Raw genomic sequence first — 14,468 nt, forward strand, 5'->3', positions numbered from 1 at the left:
AAGAACAATATAATTATTTACAAGAGGCTGATTATGTTCCGACATCACCATATAGATTATTATCATCTTTCATATAACCTGAATTTAAATTATACCTCAGTATCTGCAATAGCACCAGCCAGTCAGATTCTAAATTAACACAAGGCAATGGCTCCTCTGAGCAACAAGAATAAAATTTATGATGTTAATAGGATGATCCCTTGATAGATGCATGATTTTCTGTTCTTTTCTGTAGAATCAGTTCCCTACATAAGGCTCAGTTGACAGCCCTTCTGTCCCAGAATTGGCTTTCCTGTCTTTCAGCCTCCCTTCAAGTCTTTAAACAGGAAGTTATTCAGCCATATCTGGCAATGCCAGGTTTGAACAGGCATTTTTTTTTCATGCAGAAGAGGTGGTCTACCATTCAGACCAGCCTCTCTCATGTTCAGATGTTGCAGAAAATGGGAGTGCTTCTAAATCTTGAAATGCAGGTAGGTATACATGCTGAATACTTTTTGAAGAAATGCTTAGTTTTGCGAATGTCACCTTATTCATTTATTTATTTATTTATTTATTTATTGTTTGTTTGTTTGTTTGTTTGTTTGTTTGTTTGTTTGTTTGTTTGTTTGTTTGTTTGTTTGTTTGTTTGTTTGTTTATTTATTTATTTATTTATTTATTTATTTATTTATTTATTTATTTATTTATTTATTTATTTATTTATTTATTTATTTATTTATTTATTTATTTATTTATTTATTATGCCGCCCCTCTCCGTAGACTCGGGCCAGCTCACAACATTAATAGAAAAAACAATGTACAATACAAATCTAATAATTAAAACTAAAAACCCATAATTTAAGAAAACATACACACACACACATACCATACATAAACAGTATAGGCCTGGGGAAGTTATCTCAGTTCCACCATGCCTGACAGCAGAGATGATTTTAAGGAGCTTACGAAAGGCCAGGAGGGTGGGGACAGTTCTAATCTCAGATGGGAGCTGGTTCCAGAGGGTCAGGGCTGCCACAAAGAAGGCTCTTCCCCTGGGCCCCGCCAAACGACATTGTTTAGTCGACGGGACCCGGAGAAGGCCAACTCTGTGGGACCTAATCGGTCGCTGGGATTCATGCAGCAGAAGGCGGTCCCAGAGATATTCTGGTCCAATGCCATGAAGAGCTTTATAGGTCATAACCAACACTTAACCAAATGCATAAGCAATTTGTGGGATTTGCCTCAAGGATCCAACTTGCTTCCTTCTGGCAATGCTCAATGTTCTACTTGTTCTAACCAGTTCTTTAGAACCAATGGTGATGTCACAGAGCCGGTTCTGTCATGCCAGTCCATGGGCACCGGCATCTTGTTTTTGGCTTCTGCTCATAAGCAGAAGCTAATTTTTGCTTCTGTGCATGCACAGAAGCTGAGGTTTTTGCACTGTGCATGCATGCGCCCACGTGGCGCACAATGAACACACTGCCCCACGGTGCAGGAAGAAGTTAATCAACAGCAATGTAAGTTAGAACCCAGCCCTGCTGTGCTGCTACTACAAAGGTTAACCAATTTGTAATCTAGGCAGATGTGAAGATTACACTCCTCCCTGGCAACTCAAGGGCCACACCTGATCAGGATGGTAGCCTCATCACTGATTTACCTTGGCTTCTAAACAGCATCCACTTGTATTGAGTGTCAATGTACCTGGATTTAATCAAGGAACAGTGTTGAAACTGGCAAGTCCTATTTCCTCAACTACATAAGAATTATTTTTTTCTCAGAGCATTCTTTAATAAGAAAGCTCCGCTAGTTTTCCAGGAGATAAAGTTGTTAAAACAGATTGTGAGTGCTACATAAACATCCTTCACTAATTAATACTATTAAGAGTTATTTTGATTGCTACATTATACAGAATAAAAGAAGCAAAAAGACAGTTTCCTCTCCTCTGAGTCCCACTCACAATGCCGGAAGGCCTTCTCAGGGATCATGGACTTCATGGGTGGCCATGGAAGACGGCCTTGAAATTGCAACTAGCTGAGAACATGGAAACCCTTGCCTGTATATACGTGATATGGTGTCTTTCCCACAATCAAAGAGTGCCAGTTTAAGGTATTTGCAATGATACATAAAACTAATATGCAACATAGGACCATTGAACTTACAGGGTCACTAAGAGAATATTGCTCCGCATTCCTACATCATCCATTGGCATCAACAATTAATTAGTTCTTTTCTGTGCTATGAAACAAATCTCAAAAACAATTTTTTTATATATTTTAGTTTTTAATGCCACTTTACCAGATTTGTTTTTAGCATTTTGTGTTCGTTATTAATGGGATTTTAACATTTTTATTGTCTTTTTATAAGCTGCTCACGGAGAGTGTTTGTTTGTTGAAAAACATGGCCAACTAATCAACCAAGATTACTCTGGGCAAGCTACGAACAGTAAGGCATCAAATAAACCCTAATGAAAAGAACATAAAACCATGTTACACAACTTACAAGCACTAATAAAACAAACAGACAATTAAATGCCGATCCAAAGTGAAATAACACTACTATCCAACTGGGACTATAACATGTCATGATGACCTAAATGCCCGAGGAAAGAGCCAGGCCTTCTCAGTCTTCCTAAAAGCCAGCAGGGTTGAGCATTTCATTACATTAGAAGGAAGGCCGACACTGGAAGCTATGCATCCTAGATCCCACATGATTCCAGTGAAGATATTCAGAACAGGCTCTTCAGAATGGATGAGGGGGAAGATATATCAGGAATAGGGCAGTTCCCAAAATAATCTGGTCCTATGCCATATGATAACCAGCACCTTCAATTGCACCCAGAAGCCAACTGAGAGCCAATACAGCTTGCAGAGTATTGGTGTCACATGAGCATAATGAAAAGCAACCATAACTACCCACACCATCATATTCTGCACCTATTATAGCTTCCTGGAAGTGTTCAAGGGCAGGCCCAGATGCAGTACATTACAATAGTTCAAACAACAGAGTGACTAAGGCATGAGGCACAAAATTGTGCAAAGCCCTCTACAACTGCCACCCTTCATGCAGTGGCGAGTTCAGGAAGATTCCCAATTTGCAGGCAGGCAGAGCCCAAGGAAGGCAATTAAACCTCACTCAGAATTAAGGATGGAAAGTCTACTTCTAAGATCCACTGCCATTCAGTCTTGGCACGATTAAGCCGAGCCTGCCAAAGCCTCCGGGCACTGGTACAGAACTTTAACCACTTCATCAGGATAGGTGGGATAGAGATATAAATTAAGTATCATCAGCATACTGATAATCCTGCATTCCATGTTGATCTAGCTGTTTATTTTCTCCTTTGGCCAGTACACATTCAAAGAAAGATCTGCTAAAATTGCACTTCTGTTAATTGTCTAAATCTTAATAGGTACTGGGGATCATTATGTCCAGATCTTTTTTATTCATTCTTAATAGTTCCATAAATCTCATCTTGGCATTCCCTCTGCTCTTTTTTTTTAGACTCCCTTCTCTTTGTATTTTCTTGCATTATCACAGTGGTGTAAAGTTTACCTACACACAAGCAATGTGGCTGAACTTGTACCAATAAGGAAGAGAGGTATAGATAAATAGAGGCATGCTCCCATCAATCCTGGAATTCAAAGAAGCATGTTTTTACCTTTTGCCCCATTGGTAAATTTCCTTAACACCTGCTTGCTTGCTTCTTTCTTTCTTTCTTTCTTTCTTTTTCTTTTCTCTCTCTTTCTCTTTCTTTCTTTCTGTCCTCCCTCCCTCCATTTAATTTCTGCACTGGCCAAATCCAAAATAACTCTAGATGGCATACATATACATATAAAACAAGATGAAAATAAAAATGCAATTAAGGAAATTATAAATCCAGAAAGTTAGCCCTAAATCATATGCAATATGCAGTATGCCAAGCACATATAAGAAGGAATTCCATTCTCCCTATCCCGTAGTCTTTAAATATTTGCTTCTGGGGGTTTTGTTTGTTTGTTTGCGTGCTTGCTTGCTTGCTTTTTGGAAGCAGAGTTTAATAAAATCCAGGGATCCAGGGGAAAAACCTTCTCTGCTGTGGCTTCTGTCCTCTGGAACATCCTACCCTCTGAGGTGATATTGGCTCCCACCTTCCTGATATTTTATAAGAGCCTTAAGACCTGGCTCTGTCCAATGAGGGCAGCCTCATACAGGAGGTGATTGACTAATTAAAACCTCATCCAATCTTCTCTGCCAGATATATCTGGCTATCTCTTTTGCCATCTTGCGTTCATGATTTTTATCCGCTTTGTTACTATATTATTATTGAGGGTTTTAATTTTGGGGTTTTTTTAATATATTATTTATGTTGTAGGTCCTCCAGAGTTGTTGGACACAAGATGGATGGCAAATAAATTTTATAATAAATAAAAATAGAAATAAAATAAACAAAAAAATAAAATAAAATAAAATAAAATAAAAAATAAAATAAAATAAAATAAAATAAAATAAAATAAAATAAAATATAAAATAAAATAAAATAAAATAAAATAAAATAAAATAAAATAAAATAAAATAAAATAAAATAAAATAAAATAAAATAAAATAAAATAAAATAAAATAAAATAAAATAAAATAAAATAAAATAAAATAAAATAAAATAAAATAAAATAAAATAAAATAAAATAAAATAAAATAAAATAAAATAAAATAAAATAAAATAAAATAAAATAAAATAAAATAAAATAAAATAAAATAAAATAAAATAAAATAAAATAAAATAAAATAAAATAAAATAAAATAAAATAAAATAAAATAAAATAAAATAAAATAAAATAAAATAAAATAAAATAAAATAAAATAAAATAAAATAAAATAATACATAGAAACATAGGAACATAGAAGACTGACGGCAGAAAAAGACCTCATGGTCCATCTAGTCTGCCCTTATACTATTTCCTGTATTTTATCTTAGGATGGATATATGTTTATCCCAGGCATGTTTAAATTCAGTGACTGTGGATTTACCAACCAGGTCTGCTGGAAGTTTGTTCCAAGCATCTACTATTCTTTCAGTAAAATAATATTTTCTCACGTTGCTTCTGATCTTTCCCCTCAACTAACCTCAGATTGTTCTTGTGTTCACTTTCCTATTAAAAATACTTCCCTCCTGAACCTTATTTAACCCTTTATCATATTTAAAGGGTTTGAGTTCATTAAGTCTTTCCTGATAACTTTTATGCTTAAGACCTTCCACCATTTTTGTAGCCCATCTTTGGACCTGTCTTTGGACTCATAAATTTAATAATTAAGTTATTATATATTACAAACAAATACAAATAGCAGAAGTTTAGACTATTCATAGGCTTACTAGAAACTACAGCATTCAGCCAGCCTGAGCAATAGTATAGCAGTTAGCCTGCAGGAGTGTCAAACTGGCAGTACACACGTTACATCCACCACCAGCTCCGGTTTGATGCCTGTGAGGGTTATAGGCAGTGATGGGCTCCTACAGGTACAGTCAGGAACACAGTACCGGTAGCAAAATTTGGAGCTCCACCCCAGAGCACCCAATTTGCACTGAAAGATATTGAAACAAAATGCCTAAGCCATGCCCACAGTGTGGTAGTAAAAACTTTGGTAGCCCATCACTGATTATAGGATGTTTTATATATTTAATTCCAGATCTCCAGATCATGCATTTGGTATTTTATACAAAAATGAGTAATGTACGTGTTAACCTCCTGCATTTATTCTTTCTGATTTCTACTGCTGTGGGCTCAATAGCTAATAATTAATCTAAGTGAGCTATTGGTAAAGATATATCAGTTCCTTGCAAAGACATAGGATACAGCCAAAAGATCAACACACAACTTGTATTATCATCTAAACCAGGGCACAGTAAAATCAGTTCTTTTTCATCTGGTGAGTTCCAAGACTGTGTGCTTTTAGAACACAGAAATTATGTTGCATGAGATAATCAAAATGTTGCTCCTGCAGTGGTGCAATCAAACAATGGAATTATAATTGCATTCTTGGCTGTGTATAAAAGAAGACAGTTCAGATTGCTGTAGAGCACAAACTGTGAACTGTGAGCCTCAAATGGATGTTACACATCAAATGAATCCAACTACTGAACTGAATAACCAAATGCTGATTAAGGTATAACAATAGCTCTAATTGCCAGCATTTCCTGCATAATGGTTTGAGATTCCTGGCTGGGTGAATATTCTGAAATCTAATTGGTTTTGAAGGCCTGAATATGTAAGAGCCTTGTGAAATTTGTATGTGATTAAATGCCTTTGGATAGTCTCTTTTATATATCAGTTAGATTAATCACAACGTCTACTTTCCAACTACGAAAGAAACTACCAGAGATTATTATAATAATTATATATGCCATAGGACTTGTTATATTAAACAGAATTCAAAGTAAGCAGAAGCAGAAAGATAGCTACTGTATTTCCAAACAAACTGTATGGGGCCTGCAGTAAAAATATATAAATAAAATTGAGTTTCAGAAGACATGGAAATTATTTTCAGATTCTTTTGTTTCTTATAGAACATTAGTTATATCAGTGTCCAACACTTCCTTTCCAAGTAGGAACAGTGCTGTTTCAAATCAGAATTAAACTGCAAGAGAGGTTATATGTATGAATGATCCACAGGCAGAAAGGATATCACTGAAATGGATATCCTTTCTATCCTATCCATGGAAATTATTATGATAATGATGATGTTAGAAGCCATTTCTTTGTGTATGGAGGAGGAGGGTTGCCTTTAAAAACTCATTAACAGGGTGTACTTTCTTAAATATTATACATGATAATACTTAGTTTCAATAATCAATCAACAAAATTAAACTGGCCACTTCAAAAACAAGCAATTACACTTACAGCTGAAAAGAAAACAAGACCACTTACTTGTTTCCTTTTAATTTCTCTTCATTGTCCCTCAGTGGAAACTTTCTTCCTCATTTTCAGCCATTCCCCTCCCTGAAGGGGTGCTAAATCTGCAACCTCCAGCTAAGCATGTTGAATATAATCTCCAGTGGGATGAAGGCGCATAGGTGTGGGTGGTTAAAGCAGAAACTAAACCGGAAATTCTTCTTTTCTCAACTAAGAAAACTGGATTGGAATGTCTTAGTTAGCCCCACCTGATTTGTTGATCTACTGTATGTAGGAAAGGAAAACAAGTGTGGACACTCCCAAGCGATAGCAATTTTTACCAAACTGTTAATAGCATTCAGTTTATTCATTTTTCTCTTTTATTATTTTTTTCTCCCCCCCACCCTTTGCTTTTTCTCTTTCTTTTCCCTCTTTTTCTTTTAATTTTATCATTTCATTTTTGTTTCACACAGAAGTTGTTTTCAGTCATTTAGATGGTTTTTCGTAAGTACTACTGTATTCTATTCTTATATTTAAAATATCAAATATCATTGTTCAGAATGTTTTTATAGAATATATCTAATTCCAGATCATCTGTCAGGTATGCAGTGAGTGTGTGTGTAGGGTGTCACCACGGATCAAGAAATATCATGTAGGAAGTAATATTCTTCTGGGTTCAGTTCCAAGTGGGGGGAAAGACACTAGATTCATGGAAGTTGCTAGGAAAGAAGGTTTAGTGGTGGACAGGAGCACATGGTATGAACCCCTGTACAGAAAAGGTGGGTCACATGTTTCCAGATGTTGGGTCCAGAGGAAAAAAGGGCAGTTGCTGAGAATCTCTGAGATTTTATAACTACTGTTAGGTCCCACCTCAGAGTTTCCTGTTTCAGTATAAGAAATGAATTCTTGATTGGTTGTCAAATTCCCATGGTGCCATAACTTTGTAGGCTGTGTTTTTGAATTCAAATTTAGCTGACCCTTTGCTGGGTGATGGTGGAAAGGGCTTTGGGCAATTCCTAATATGGCTGTTGTTTGTTATGTAGAATAGATTGGTCCAGCTATTAACAAAGGTGAGCTGGGCCATTCCTTGATGGCACATAGACAAAGTCTATGGAGTCTCTGGAGAGGGGTGGCACACAAATCTAATAAATAATAATAATAATAACAACAACAATAACAACAACAATAATAATAATAATAATAATAATAAATAAAATAAAAAATAAAATAAAATAAATAAAAATAAAAATAAAAATAAAAATAAAAATAAAAATAAAAATAAAAATAAAAATAAAAATAAAAATAAAAATAAAAATAAAAATAAAAATAAAAATAAAAATAATAATAAAAATAATAAAGGTGGGGGCTACTAAGAGTGAATCTTTTTCCTTGCCTAAAAGCATGTTTCTGGAGATATTCTATATAATGTTCTGCCTTTTAAAATATTTCCTATGATATTTCATTTTTGTAGGAGGGGTGGGTGTTAAGTTCATGCAATCATCATATATATCTCAGCCCCTCATGAGTTGTTTTGCTGTGACCTGCCTCTCACTGTGACCTGCCTCTCACAATGTTTGGAGGCTGTTAGGGGCTGGATGGAGAGCAGCAAGTTGAAAGTGAACTCTGGCAAAACCGAGTGGCTCTGGGTTTGAGGTTCTTTGGTCCATGGAGAATTGCCACCTTGGTCTTGGATGAGGTGGCACTTCCCCAAACAGACCCAGTGTGTAATCTGGGGGTTCTCCTGGATTCATGACACCTGCTTAAAGAGCAGGTAGCAGTCAAGGCCAGGAGGGTCTTTGCACAGCTGTAGATGGTGCACCACTTACGCCTTTCCCAGACCAATAATCCCTATTCATGGTCACTCATGCCCAGTCTTGATTATTGCAATATGCTCTGCATGGGGCTGCCCTGGAAAAGCATCCAGAAGCTCTAGATGATCCAAAATGCAGCAGCCCACATGGTTTTGTGCAGACTTCGGTGAGCACATGTGCCACCCCTCTTGCAGGAGATGCATTGCATGCTGATTTGCTTCCGGGTGCAGTTGAAGATGTTGGTTGTTACTTCATGGTTTGGAACTAGGTTATCTGAGAAACCAGCTCCAGTGAGTTGGGACATCCATCCAATACACTAGAAGGGTGGCATGGAACATTTCAATATTTCAGGTCCTGTCTCCTAAGGAGATACATCCCTAAGGAACTCAGGAGAAGTGCCTATTCTGTGGTGGCTTCCTCTCTTTCGAACATCATCGCTCTGGAAATTAGACTATCACCTACTCTGACACTTTTTTGGAAGGCCTGGAAGATGTACTTTTGCCAGAGTGCCAGACTGGGATGGAGCCCATTAAATGCAACCTCCAGTTGCATTAAATGGCTGGTATGAGTGTGTGTTATCGCCAGGGAGGGGGTTATTATTTTATCTTTTGTTTTTTAACTTTTTCTTTTATATTGTGTTTTTATTTTCTGTAAGCTGCCTTAAGTCACCATGAGTGAGTAGGCGGCAATATACATTTTCCAAATAAAAAATAAAATAAAATAATAAAATAATTAGGCTTATATTTGCCACAAAGGCAAATGGAAGTTTCCTCCCTTATTACTTTTTATCTTTTTTCTGTAGCTTTCTCTTTTTTCTTTTCTCTCTCTTTTCCTTTCTTTGTTTTCTTCATTCCATATTAGTTTGTATTAGTTTTTACAGGCCATTTCAAACTTTTAATAAAATGTACACAAAATAATCCAAACTGCTTCCATCCATCGCTCTGTTTCCACAGGAAAATACCATCTGCACAGGCAAAATTGCTGCCAGATAGTATTTGGTTATACATTTGTCTCCCTAATTGTAAACAAAGTAATTATGAGATTTGAGAGCGCTTTTTCAGTGTATTCTTAACATGTAATTAAATTAGGAAAATTAGGAAATTGCCTACTTTTGCCCAGCAGGGTTGAGGTACATCATGCTGAATGACTCTTAAATTCTTATAGACTTGTCCCCAGTTGCACTTGAGAGCAATAGTGGCAGCAGCCTGCTCCTGCAAAATTTTGCCACCTCAAAGGCTCTTTGCGGGCCAAAAAAAATGCTCACTTGTCAGGGGTGAAATCCAGATGTTCTGACAGATTCTGGAGAAACAGTAGTGGAAATTTTGAGTAATTCAGAGAACCGGCAAATACCATCTCTGACTGGCCTCAGAGTGGAGTTGGAATGGGGATTTTACAGTATCCTTCCCCTATCCCACCAAGCCACAGAACTGTTAGTAAAAAACATTTGGATTCCACCACTGCTTGGAATTACCTTTCTGTAGGGTCTTTTGGTGGCTGGGTGGCATTACCAGCCCCCTCCTCCTGAATTCCCTTCTCCAATCCGTTTTGTGGGCTTCTACTTTGCCACATTTTAAGAAAAATCTTGAAACGTACGTTCATTCCCTCCATAAACCACCACACTTCATCTGATGCTAGATTTCATTTTAATGTATGTCTGACTCTATTTCTATAATCTATATTTAATCTTTAATTTTTATTTCTAAGGAGAAATTTCCTGCTACTGAGAACAATAATCAATGGTACAGTTTGCCTCCTGGAATTGTGTATGCTCCATTACTGAACGTCTTCAAGAAAAAATTAGAAACCATTTGTCCAGAATGTTATAGTATAAGGTCTGTTGCCTAGGGCAGGGGTTTTGATTAGAAGACTTCCAAGGTACTCCAATTCTATGATCTATCTCTATATCTATCTACAGTATGTCCATCTGTCATCATGCTTATTGCATTTGTCTGTCATCAGGCATGGGGGAACTGAGATATTCTTTCCCCCTAGGCTTCTACAATTTATGTATGGTATGTTTGTATGTATGATTGGTTTTAAAATAAAGGTTTTTAGCTGTTTTAGTATTGGATTGTCGCATGTTGTTTTTACCACTGTTGTTAGCCGCCCCGAGTCTACGGAGAGGGGTGGCATACAAATCCAATAAATAAATAAATAAATAAATAAATAAATAAATAAATAAATAAATAAATAAATAAATAAATAAATAAATAAATAAATAAATAAATAAATAAATAAATAAATAAATAAATAAATAAATAAATAAATAAATAAATAAATAAATAAATAAATAAATAAATAAATAAATAAATAAATAAATAAATAAATAAATAAATAAATAAATAAATAAACAAACAAACAAACAAACAAACAAACAAACAAATTTGAATTCAGACTATTATATGTTTTTAGAATCATAGAGTTGGAAGAAGCTAGTGAAGCCTTCAAAATAAGAGATCTCATTATCAGCAGCAAGTAGATAGCAGCAAGTAGATATCGCCTAAAACACGACTTGAGTATTGCCCACAAGATCATATGCTGCAACGTCCTACCGGTCAATGACTACTTCAGCTTCAACAGCAACAACACAAGAGCACGCAACAGATTCAAACTTAATACAAACTGCTCCATACTTTACTGTAAAAAAATATGATTTCAACAATCGAGTTATCGAAGCATGGAACTCATTACCGGACTCAATTGTGTCAACCCCTAACCCCCAACATTTCTCCCTTAGACTCTCCACGATTGACCTCTCCAGGTTCCTAAGAGGCCAGTAAGGGGCGTACATAAGTGCACCGGTGTGCCTTTCATCCCCTGTCCAATTGTCTTTCCCTTCTCTCACTTTTCATATATATTTTCTTTCTTTCATATATCCTCTCCTATAAGTTCACTTTTACCCTTATATATATTACTACATGTCTATTTTTCTTCCTATGTATTTATGTATTGGACAAATACATAAATAAATGAATGAATGAATGAATGAACGAACGAACGAACGAACAAACAAACAAACAAACAAACAAACAAACAAACAAACAAATAAATCATCCCACTTCACAACACCTAGCTTGTTGCATTATCAAAGCAAGGTCTGCTTCCCTTCTCTTTGGAGCTATTTCTGATGTGGGGAAAGAAAGATACATGTCAGTTTAGGCAAAGCCAGGCAGTATCAGGTCAACTATCTTTGTAGAAAAAAATATTCATTTGAGAGTCCTGGATCTCAGAATATAGAAAGGAAATATCTCTCATCTTTTATTGCTCTTCTGCAAAAACTAGTAATAGCTTCTGTTCCTGCAGGTAGATTATAGCCAACCAGCATGATTTCACCAATGTCCTTCTAAAGCAACATAAACCAGTCACCATTATCACAACATGTGGTTGCAAATTCAATTATCCACCATAAATTCTTTACAGCTGTTTCCCCCCCCCCCCCCCCAAATGTGAATAAACAAGTTTTGGGGAAATTGTACTCTTGAAATGCTTCTTTAATTTGGACACTGCATAAATTAATATTGGTTTAATCAGTCTTGTTCTCTAAATGGCCTCTGTTCATCTTCTTGTACTCAAGAGATTAAACCATGTGATGTAAAAACTCTTTTTATAGTATTCTACTTCATTTAGGATGGGGCGGGTTACCTGCTGAGGCTCAAGGCCACGGCCCTTCCTGTCCACCTACTTGGCTGCCTCCCTTCCAGTTTGTTGCACTGAGGCCCAGAGCCTCAACAGGTTAACCACCACTGCCTCAGTGCCTGCCAGGAACCTCTTCCTCTGCCCTTTCAAGAGCCGCAAATTGCTGACCCCTGCCCTAGAAGAACAGTGAAAATGTGTTCAATGCAACTAAGCTTATGAGGCCTTGACCAGAAGCAGCATTCAGTTGACTCAGTGAATGATTTTTGGAACAAAAGCTGGGTCAGATCTGCTTAACATTCCTCAATAGGGCCATCTGACCATTGGAGAATACCAAAACAGTCGGCTAGATTGCAAACTGGGGGGAGAAATTCCAGAAGAAAATAATGAAAATTGACTTCCATAGCTCTGTAAAGAAGATTGCATGAATTAAATCATCAACAGTAGAGCTCAACTTGAAAATATCTTTATCCCTTTTCTTATAGTTTTGAAAAACAGGTGGATTTGTGTTTTTCTCTATGGCACATTCTTTGTTATAAAAAAGCATGACAGAAAAATAATTCAGGGGGGAAAATTAGACTGTAGCATAGTGATTCATAACTATCCATAATAAATGAGGGTAGAAGGGAAGATGAGGAATGAATGAAATGTGTTTTCAAAATGTATGTATTTATTTATTGCTGGACTTATAATGGCCACTTATCTCATACCATGGCTCCAGACAGCTCACAATAATGCATAAAATATTAAAAACAAAAATACCTTTTCATCCGGGCATCAAACAAACTTCCTTATAGCTTAATTCCATTGATCTCATTGCTTCTGGAAAGAGCCTGATCTTTGCACACTTCCTGAAGGCTAACCTAATAGATATCTGCAGGAATTGAGCTAAAGATAAGGAAACTGGAAATAAGGAGTATATGTATAATACACCAACCGAAACTTTCACAATTCCTCCTAAGAGCCTTTTTTATGATTTGGGATTCATTAGGTTCTATCAGATGACTGTTTAATTCGCAGAAAAGATCACAATAACTAGAGTAATTATGATAAAAATTAGTCGGATTGTCAATTTTTCATATCAATTTTGAAAACTGAGAGTGGCACCTTAATTCCTACACTACAGTTTTTAAAACAGTTCTGTGTCAGAACAATTGCGTGTTGGTATAATGCAGGGAATCTTTGATTTATGACTAGCCACTTAATGGCCATTCAAATTATAATACCTCCCCCCTCCCAGGTAAACCCTAAAGTTCAACCCTGGTCATGTGACCACATTTCAGTTGCTTAGCAACTGGTCTGTATTTGTAGCTCCCTATGGTAACATGATCACACTTTATGAAGTTTTTGCTGAAAACTGGAGTTATTATTTATTTATGTTTGTTTTCAGCAAAAACAGTCCATAGCAAACACAGCTTAACGGCTGATTTACTTAACAACTACCGCAAAAAAAGGCTGTAAAATATGATCAGTCATAGGATTACAGGGGTCCCTTGACTTTCGCAGGTCCAAAATTCGCAGAAAGACTATACCACGGGTTTTCAAAAAATATTAATAAAAAAAATACTCTGTGGTTTTTTTTAACAAAACGGGTTTTCCTATGGCCACCCAGTGTACAATACAGTGGAACCCCGACATAAGAGCTGCTCGACTTAAGAGCTACTCGAGATAAGAGCTGGGAGAGGAGAGACATTTTTTTATTTTATTTTATTTATTACTTGGATTTGTATGCCGCCCCTCTCCGCGATACGAGCCGAGAAGAGCCGGGCTGGCTTACTTTCCTTCCTTCCCGCGCTGATGCAGAGCCACTCGAACAAAGCGTCGCGCCCCTCTGATGCTTTCGGCGGCTTCCGAAGCGACGCTGGGCTCTTTTGCCGCCAAAAGCGTCAGGGGGGCGTGACGCTTTGTTCGAGTGGCTCTGCATCAGCGCGGGAAGGAAGGAAAGTAAGCCAGCCCGGCTCTTCTCGGCTCGTATCCCGGCACTTGGTGAGTGGAGAGGCGGTCGCCTCCCCTGCCGCCCCACTCTGGGGGTCCTTGGCTTCTGCTGGGGGTGGGGGGATCCGAACGCTGTTTTGAATTTCACATTCCAAGTGGCCCAAACGCCAAAGGCGAACTTCCGCACCTCAGGAGTTAGCTCGCAAACAGCGCGGCTGTTTTAAAACATCGCTGCCGGTCTGGGGGGGAGAG

At 37.0% G+C, this 14,468-nt stretch overlaps 1 protein-coding gene across 1 annotated transcript in view; it reads right to left on the minus strand.

Moving 5' to 3' along the window:
* Positions 1-7,077, minus strand: part of SYT8 (synaptotagmin 8) — a 31,386-nt gene extending 24,309 nt beyond the window's left edge. Inside the window, exon 1 of the mRNA XM_070765002.1 lies at positions 6,874-7,077. The gene's annotated coding sequence lies outside the window, so the exon portion shown is untranslated. The remainder of the gene's footprint in view (positions 1-6,873) is intronic.
* Positions 7,078-14,468: the final 7,391 nt, after the last annotated feature.

Source organism: Erythrolamprus reginae, chromosome 1, assembly GCF_031021105.1.
Source record: "Erythrolamprus reginae isolate rEryReg1 chromosome 1, rEryReg1.hap1, whole genome shotgun sequence".
NCBI lineage: Eukaryota > Metazoa > Chordata > Lepidosauria > Squamata > Dipsadidae > Erythrolamprus > Erythrolamprus reginae.